Raw genomic sequence first — 10,436 nt, forward strand, 5'->3', positions numbered from 1 at the left:
TTTCCCCCACTTCTCTCTTGGCTTTAGTCAGTTCCAGAGAATTTCTCTACAATACCTTGTGCAGTAATAGGAAATAAAGAGGGCTTCATATGAGACACTCTCAAGCCAATCATCTCACATCTATGCCTCAGTGCTAGGAAAACTAAATCAAAACTCTCAAATGAAAATGATTCACCAAGATGTAAAGTTTGCACTGAGACAAAATATTTTCCAGTGCCTGTGCATTTTAATATTTCAGAAAATTGTTTTTTCGCTCCTCTACTTTATTTCTCCTTGATGATGGGCTATCAACACTAAAATCTTAAAGCTTTATCAAAATATGACTTTTTCCATTAAATTTCAAGGCTCCCAATTACTGACATTTCTCAACATACACATTAGAAGAAATATTTTGAAAAATATTTTTAAAAGGACTTAACTATATTCACTCTTGGATTACTTCTTATATGTGTCATCTGTGTTAGTCTTGATTTCCTAAATATAATATCTTCCATTGATAACAGGGCAATATAATTGTTTTGTATTGCTCAAAGTACCACAACTTCTTGAACAACCTATGCACAGTTTAGGTTTCCACACTTTTTGATTCATTGGTTGATACATATAGAAACAATTCCCTGGAGCATCCTCAAAGAAAGTCCCTAGAAATACCAGAAAACATAATTATCACTCTAAAGAGCAACTGAACAGATCAGTTTTTGATGAAGATTGTCACCAAGTGCATGTCTTTTTTCATAGTACTCATCAAACAGAAAAGGGTAATGAGAAATGAGTTTATTCATGGTAGCTATTATAGACAAATAACTAGAAATGGTGGTTATTTAAATGTCTGCATACAACAGTGGTTCTATAATGATTATTATCTTCCATATTCATAATTGTCAAAACTGATATGCATAAAGAAGATAAAAATGTGACACAGTAGATAACTAAGACAAGAGAAGAATACACTATCTTTAATAAGTGTTAAGAATCATTAAAACCCCAGAAACTGCATGCTTTATTTATTGCAGGGCTTATTTTTTTTCAAACACAGAGGTGATAACACCAATGTTCTATTCCCATCCCTTCTAGAAAATGGGGCCACAGGAAGGTTGATGGGAGGGTAGGGACATGATTTTGTAGTAAAATTTTCATGTCAATCGGGGAAAAAATTAAAGAGGGGAAGACAGTGAGAGATCCTGACATGGGAGGAAAGAGAATCTAGATAGGAACAAGCCAATGGATCTATGTTGTCAGTGTCTGAGTTAGCATAATCCAATAAACAATAACTAAAAATTAAAAATAACCATCCATTAGAACACAATATGAAGAATAAAAAAAAACCAAACAAACAAATAGAATACAATATGAAGGGTAAATAGTGCATGTCTGTACCACTTTATATTTGGCTTTTAGGATAGACCTGGAAAATGATGTCCAGGGAACTTTCCGTTTAATTATGAAAAATGATGCATTAGCTTGAATAAAAGAATAAATTTTTTAAAAATTTAAGTCAAAATTCAATATTATCTGTCACTTCCTAAACTCAAGAGGACTATGGCCTTACTGAAAGCTTTATATATTGTAGGTGTTTGCATTTTAAAAGGCCATTTGTTGACAAATTCAAATATTAATTTGTAGTGATAAAATGTCAAGCATTGTGGCAAGGAGCAGGTCAGAGAGCTTTGGGGTGAGGGGCCTCCCCACTACATCTAGCCTGGTCTGCCTCTTCTCCCTTCACTCTGTGCAGGGTGAACCCACATGTGCATCTCCTTCCCTTCGAAGTCCTGCTGCCCAGCCTCTGAGTCCAGGCAGCACAGGAGTTGGAATTCCTTTGCTGGTCAAATTCATCTTGAGACACACATATAAAAATTGTAACCTACATGAAGACAGTTATTATAAAGGGCTCTCTTTCACCCATACCTTATTTACAAAGTGCCCATAGTAAATAGGAATCTAAATTATTGGTGGACATCTTTTGTCAAACTAAAGTGAAACCTGAAAGCTTTAATTTGCTCACGGTAAATCTGTCCCCCAAGTCTCTCCCATTCCTGACCCTATAATCAATCAATCTAGCAAGAAGTAGCAGAAGCTCAGGCCACCCCTAAGGACTGTTTCCTGTAAACTCTGCCTGCAAATTGCAGCAGCAAGAAGATAAATATAATAGTAACCAGCAGTGGAAAAACCAGTGATGGGGACGATGGGCAGAGGGTTGCCAGCATCCCTTTAAAGTAAAGTAGTGTAGCGAGCTTCCTTTTGATTTCAATCTTGAACACAAGCTACATACATCAAGCTCAGGAGTGCCAGTAACATGCTGGTGGCAGGGCTTTTTGTGGTACACTGTAGTCAGCTACAGCTGAGGCGTGCTACCTGTGACACCTTGGACAGGGTATTCTCTAAACCTTAACCTTGTAGTCTGTGTAGTGGGGATACTAATAGATACCTCAGGTAAATTGAGAAAAATAATGAAATGAACAATTCAGTAAGAACCTCTCTCAGGATGGAATCTCACATAGAAGATATGTGTCTATATTTGCCACCTCTACCCTACACACATCACAACTATGAACAGAATACCATCCCACAACACAAGGGCTCCAACAAATGGAAGTAACACATCAAGTTGTCATGCGCTGTTGATTAAAGCTCCTGAGCAGCAGGGGACACTTCACCTGCTGGGCCATAGACAAGCCCGTGTGCGAAGAATTCCATGGAGGGCCTGGGAGGTTATCCACTCTGTTCTTTAAGCTTCCCCCTTCTCCATTCAGTCTCTCCCACAGACAATACTCCTGAATGCACTGTATCAAAGAACTAAATGCTGTGATAACTGAATAAATACTTGTTTATCAAGCCTTTGAAGGAAAAGCTAAATCAAAGAAGTTTTTAATTGCTCAGGGTGGATGGGAAACAACAGAATGCAAATAGGGCCTATTGATAAGATGGAGTCATTGAAAGAAGGTCACAGAGAAGGACAGCCAGGGCAAAAGATGCATTTTCTAGGTGATTTGGCTTATCTTCCAGGCAGGAGAAGAGGGCAAGCTCCAACTGATCTTGGGCTCTGCTATTTTCACTCATTCAGATACCTGGGAGCGCCTCTTTTGTGGCAGGCACTGTGCTAAGCCCTGGGTCTAACAAGGACGCCAGGGTGGCGGCACTCGGGAAGGCACGGTCTGTGGTTTGTTTTTTCTTTTTTTCCTAAAAAGATGACCGGTAAGGGGATCTTAACCCTTGCCTTGGTGTTGTCAGCACCAGGCTCTCGCAAGTGAGCCACGGGCCGGCCCTGTATTTTGTTAAATTGAACAGCACTTTCCCCAAAACCAAGTTGAGCTTGCAGATATTTCATTTCTACTTTTCTTTCCTGAGGCCCAGCTATGCCTTAATGTTATTAAAATACAGTCTTGAGCGTGTTTGACCGTTTAGAATACCTAGTTTTTCAAGTGAGGAATGAGCTGGAAGGTCTCCCGCAACTCTGATATTACACAGTTCTGTGATATCTGGGAAAAGTAAATAAATCCAAAAGGAACTTCTAGAGGCCCAAAGCTGTTCACATGGCTAAATGTCTGACTTCTCTCTGAACCCTGAGTTCCTTGAAGACCAGGCAGCACGATTCCTGTTTCTCACCTGACTAACATATTGCATGCCTCCCAGCCCTGTTGTCTCCCCCTTGCCCTCCAGGCTGCTGCTATCTTGGCCTCTCTGTTCCTCCTGCAGGCCAAGCTCTGTCCACCAGAGGGGCTTTGTCTATGCTATGCCCCACCTGGAATGCTTTTCTCCTGTTCCTTCTCACCATTCACACCTCCAAGTAAACGCCACTTACACACTGAACCTAAAGTAACCAGCTGGCCATCCTCCGTTACTCACCCTACTTCAATGATCTGCATGTTAGTTTCATTAGCTGCCATTTTTCTGGGGTTTATCATTGGTCTCTTCCAACTAGCAAGTAGTCTCTGTGAGACAGGGATTGTATCTGCCTTATTCTCCATAGAATCTCTAGTCCCCAGAATAGTGCCTGGGCCATAGAAAGTGTTTGACCAATAAAATGGTTTAATAATATGACTCTTACATATTGCTGGGCACATGGCTGGTTCTCAACCAAAGTTAGTTTTCCTCCCTTCACCTAATATAATCAAGGGAGCATTTTCCCAGCAGTGGCTTTACATCCCACTGAAAAGCAAAACAAAACAAAACAAAAAACCCTCAGAGTTAGCTATCTTATTACATAATAAGGATAGCGGAATACTACTCATAATAACTTATGCTACTCAATCCCTCAGAAAACTGAGGAAGTGATTTTAGGAATAATGTACAATAAAGATTTTTAAAAACAAGGCTGTTCTTTCAGTCCAATGGGATCACTAAACAATCATATTGAGTAACCATTTTTCAAGAAAACTGAAGTACATGCTTTTTTCTACAGACGACATTCAATAGAAATTTTGGAAAATTCATAAAATCAAACCACTGTGAGGGTGACCATCTAAACTCTATCGCCCCACCCCCTTCATCTTGGCCAAATGCCAACTTAACCTTTTGTTCCTGGAACCACAGAGAATCTTTTAACAAATCAGAAAAATGCATCTTCTTTTTTCCTTCCTTGTAACACTGCTACCCAAATTCTCCTTTACCCCCATATTCTTTGCTGACTATGAAGACAGAATTTTAAAGAGAGAATCCCAATAGGTCCCATGATGCTTAGCTTCTATTTGCAGCTGACAGCCCCCTGGCCTGTTCCCTTTATCAGCCTCCCCAGTTTTGCAGGTGCTGGACTGACCACATTCATCAGACACTGGGCAGTTTATTGAAGAGAATAGCCCTCTCTTTAGAGTTTACAGAAAGTGGTAGTAAGTCATTTTTCCACAAGTGGCAAATTTCAGTTCATAGTTCAGTTCATACCCTGGTGCTCCCAAGGTGCTCAGTGCCAGCATCTACGGCATCTACGGCTGCCTTGTATAACCTGCTAAAGTAGCCCCCCACCCTCCTCCCACAGACGACGGCAGCAAAATATCACACTGGGTTTGCAGATATGTAGGAATAAAGGGAAGGAAAACCCTCTCCATTAATAGCACCATATGAATTTGGTTTATAGAAAAGCATGCAGTTGCAACCTATTTGACGCTTGTCCTTCAAACGGCTTACTCAAGAGTTTCAGAACTTTTCATTCAGCCTGGGGACACAAGGGATAACACACCCACTTCACAGCATATTTTCTTCCTTTGCAATCATAAGGTTCTTCCATAACTTTCATATTGCCAGAAAGTCTAAATGAACATTTTAGCACAAAACCCTTCTACTTTATATCCTTTCAAAATATCTGTCTCTACACAATGATAAGGCCTTGATAAAAGGTCTCTATTATACAGTGCCAGCTGGGGCAAAGTAGTTTTAAAGCAATAACACGGATCCCTGAACCAGCCAGCCACTAAAAAGAAAGCAATAGCAGAATGACCATTATGGTGTCAGAAATGGCAAGAGCCACAGCACATGAGCAAGTGGTGCAGACACTTCATACCACGTTGGTGATAATTGCATTTCCATATCTCTGTGATTTTATATATATAAGGGATCTTCAAAAAGTTCATGGAACGATTCATATTTTAACTCAATTTTTCTACAAATTTTGAAGTAGTACTCTTGTATGTACAAATCTGTATTAGTCAAGGTTCTCTAGAGAAACAGAATCAGTATGATGTGTATGCGTGTATGTATGTGTGTGTCTGTGTGTATTTGAAGAAATTGGCTTATGCAGTTATGGGAGCTGTCAAGTCTAAAATCTGCAGAGTGAAGCCTGGCTAGTTAGCTCAGTTGGTTAAAGCGCAGTGTTACAACACGAAGGTCAAGGGTTTAGATCTCCTTACCAGCCAGACACACACACACACACACACACACACACACACAATTAATTAAATTACATTAAATCTGCAGGGTGGGCCAGCAGACTGGAGACTCAGGAAAGAGCCAATGTTGCAGTTCAGGTTCAAAGGCTGTCTGCTGACCAAATTTCTTCTTGCTTGGGAGAGGTCGGTCTTTGTTCTAAGGCCTTCCACAATTTGGATGAGGGCCACCCATATTACAGAGGGAAGTCTGCTTTATTCAAAGTCCACTGATTTAAATGTTAATCCCATCCAACAAACACCCTCACAGATGCATCCAGAATAATGTTTGACCAAATACATGAGCACCATGGCTCAGCCAAGTTGACATATAAAATTAACTATCACAAGTCCACCCCTTGTCAACTTGGCACTCATACTCATCTCCTTAAATCAAACTTAATCACCAAATAAAGACAAAAACAAGGTCAAACTTCCACCTAACATAATACAACTACTCTGCATACAAACAAAAACACACTAACCCTTTCCCCAGAAGACAATGCAAAGTCCTTGGGTGATATATACTCTTCTCCTTGATATCCTGTAACTTAAACATATCATCTAAAGTTTACAATACATAAATACTATGATGTAAAGTCGATATGTCTTGTCTTAGTCTGTTCAGATTTCTTTAACAGAATGCATAGACTGGGTGGCTTATAAACAACAGAAACTTAATTCTCACCGTGCCGGATGCTGGAAGTCCAAGATCAAGGCACTGGCAGATGCAGTATCTGGTGAGAGCCTGTTTCCTGATTCATAGATGGTGCTTTCTCACTGTGTCCTCACATGGTACAAAAATGAAGGGTCTCTCTTAGGCCTCTTTTGTAAGGGCATTAATCCTATTCATGAGGGCTCTGCCCCCATGACCTAATCACCTCCAAAAGGCCCTACCTCCTATTACCATCACCTTGGGGATGAGGATTTCAACATGAATTTTGGGGGGATATAAACATTCAGATCATAGCACATCTTATGTTACACAATAACAAGATATGAGAGGAAAGAAAACGAAGACATTTACTCAATGCACAAGCACATGCAAACATATTCATAACAAAATAAGGAAGAAATACTCATGGTAATTACAGTCCTAGTCTCTGTAACTGGTCACATGTCATACCTGGTATTTATGACTACCCTCTTCTGCTACCCATTTCATATTTCTTTTGACTTCAGCAAGCACCTCAGCTGGTCATGGTTCTTCACCTTGTGGGGTGACCTGAACCTTCATTCCTGAAGGGTCTGGGCTATTAGCAGTTCTGCCTGGATTAGTTTCCATTTATAATCTGGGCCATTAATAGTTCTGCCTGGATTAGTTTCCATTTTTAATCACAGGACATTTTAATCACAGGGCACTAATGGTCTGGGCCATCCGTAGTTCTCCCTGGATTAGTTTCCATTTTTAATCTTTTTTTTAATACTAGAAGACACCCTAAGGAATCTCTTGTACTCCAGGCATACTCTTCCTTATCTCCATTGTAGAGTAGCAGTCCAATTTCTCCTTGATAGTCAGGATTAATCACCCCAGCAAGCATACTAACTCCTTTCTTTGCCTATTGATTTAGGAGCATGAGGAGCCCAAAGTAGCTGTGTGGCAGTCTTAACTTCCAGTTCAGTGGAATAATTGTTGTGTCTCCTGGGAAGCATGCCTCCATTTGGAATTAAGACCTCTAGGCCAGCAGAACACGAGGTTGTAGGAACAGGAAGCAAAAATTTTGGTAGTGGGCCACTAGGTGTAATGGTAAGTGGTGCCATTCCCATTTCTACCATTTGATTCCTAGACCATGAATCCTGGCTATGAGAGAAATAGTACCATACATTGAATGCTAATTCCCTGCAAGGTATTGCCAACTACCTGGCACTGTAACTGCATCTTCAAAAGGCCATTCCACCATTCTATCAAACCAGCTCCTTCAGGATTGCAGGGAACGTGGTAAGACCAGTGACTTCCATGAGCACAGGCCCATTGTTGCTCTTCATCTGCTGTGAAGTGGGTTTCATGATCAGAAGCAAGGCTATGTGGAATAGCATGATGGTAGATAGGGCATTCTGTAAGTCCATGAATGGAAGTTTTGGCAGAAGCATTGTGTGCAGAAAAGACAAATCCATGTCCAGAGGAGGTGTCTATTCTAGTAAGAACAGAACATTGCCCCTCCCATGTTGGAAATGGTCCAGTTTAATCAACTTGCAACCAGGTAGCTGGACCATATTAGGAACTCAGTGCTGGTCTCTGCTGCTAACAGGTTGGGCACTCAATAGTGGCCATAGCCGGGTCAGTCTTGGTGAGTGGAAGTCCATGCAAACCTCCATCCCTGCCACCATGGCCACTTTATTCATGAGCCAGCATCAGATGAAGACAGGAGTGACTGGGGAAACAGGCTGACTAAGATCTACAGAATGGGTCATCCCATCCACGTGATTGTTAAACAATCCCTCTGCTGAAGTCACCCTTTGATGAGCACTAACATGAGACACAAATATCTTCACATTTTTTTGCCCATTCAGAGAAATCTGTCCACATACCACTCCCCCAAATCTCTTCATCATCAAGTTTTCAACCATATATCTTTCATGTTCCTGATCTTCCAGCCAAACCATTGGTCACAGCCTATAAATCGGTATATTATCACACGTCTGGCCATTTGTCCTTCCAAACAAGATGAACCACCAGGTACTCTGCCTGAAGTTCTGCCCACTGGGAGGATTCCCCTTCACCACTGTCCTTTAGGGATGTTCTAGAAAAGGGCCTGTGGCTGCAGCTCTCCATTTCTGTGATTATAGATATACATGTGCAATAGTATCAGTAAGTTGGTTGTGTCATTTATAATGCAAGGGTGTGACACAGGCTTCACCTCACACAGAGACACAAAAAGGCAATAAAACAGTGACTTCATACTAAGCACCTGGATTTTTATTTCCTGAGTATTCTACATCTTCATTTGCTGCTTTCTTAGCGCATTGATTTCAGAACACAGTTCACTATTTTTAGAACTCTTCTGTCTAGTGTTAATATTTGGGTTTTGTTGTTTTTGTTTCCTCCCACCCCTGTTTTAGTGAATAATTTGCAACACTCTTTGTAACACTATGAAAAGTGGATGCTGCATCAGCTCGGTAAGTCAAAGTTCAAAGAGACATTACCGTGATGTCTATTTACACTACCTGACCATTCTCTTAATATATTTGAAAGTAATGAGTAAAAACACGAAAAGCATTGTTTTAGCACTAGACAATTTTTGTGGAAACTTCGGAGTTTTATTCTTCCCACAGTATTGCCACAAGCTGGCAATGTGAAGATGCCAGACACTTGGTGCCGATGCATGGCACCTTAGTTCTTCTGCTGCCTTGAAAGAGACCTGAAGAAATGTTACTTTTTGATGTCTGTCACTTTAGGCTGCTCCTAGAATTGCAAGAGACATGACAGGAATCCCATTTTTTTGCCACAAAGTTTACCTCAAAGTTTTGAAGCTCCTGCCCTCTGGTCTTCTTACCACTAGTGACAATCCCCTCTGCTCAGCAGGGACTTTTGGAGTCTGCGTACATGCTTACATTTTCCAGACATCTGAGATACCTAGAGAGCAGGATTGTTTTGTGCAGATGTCTTTCCCCACTTTCTAACATAGTCCTTGCACACAATCAATGCTCAGTAAATACTGTATGGATTTGATGAACAAATCCTCTCTCTGCTGAGCCCACCATAATTTCTCCTGTTGTATGTTTATTTTTCAGCTTTAAAACTCTAAGATGAACATTAAAAGCTTTGATCCTTTGCTCAGGTGACACATGTTGATGGGAGATAGTTACTCTAGACTAGTTCAGAGGAGTAAATTCATTTTTGTTTTTATCATCACATGCTGGATTTTATAAGCATCATAACTTCCATGATTAGCTTTCACAGCCTAATTTTCTGAGAGCACATCATCATAACATCAGACCCTTTTTACAGAACTACTTGTTTTTGAATTGTGATTATAGAATCCTCTTAACAAATAAGATTAGTTATTGTAAATGAACTCTTTGATGGTTTTTGGACAAGGGTTTCAGATATATTAGATATTTCTGTCATATAAATTTTTTTGTAGCCAGGGTCCTAAGGTATGGAGCCGGGTAAAGAGCACACCAAAACACCATTTCCACATGGGTAGCCCACCATAGCCACCGCAATTGTCATGGCTGCTGCAAAAGCGGCTAGTTACTATAGCAGTCGTCACAGCCATCATGCAGATGGCACGCCAGACACTCGACTGCATTGACACAAGGAGAGGAACCAGCAGAGACCCTCTCTCTCCACAAAGCACACTCCAGAGTAATAGAAGAAGCATCTGCTATATGATAATAGTGGGGGACCTGAACACACCTGTCTCAGTACTGGACAGATCATCTAGGCAACAAATCAACAGAGAAACAGTTAATCTATCAGAAGGAGAGAAAAAAAATCTATGGTTATTAGAGGGTGGAGGAGGAGGGGGAATGGAGAGAGTTTGGACAAGAGGCACAAAGAATAAGTATGCTTTGTAATAATGAATTAAAAAAATAAACAATTTTTTTGTGATAACACCAATCTTGTTTCATAATCACTTC

The sequence above is a fragment of the Cynocephalus volans genome, chromosome 5 (assembly GCF_027409185.1).
Source record: "Cynocephalus volans isolate mCynVol1 chromosome 5, mCynVol1.pri, whole genome shotgun sequence".
Lineage (NCBI taxonomy): Eukaryota > Metazoa > Chordata > Mammalia > Dermoptera > Cynocephalidae > Cynocephalus > Cynocephalus volans.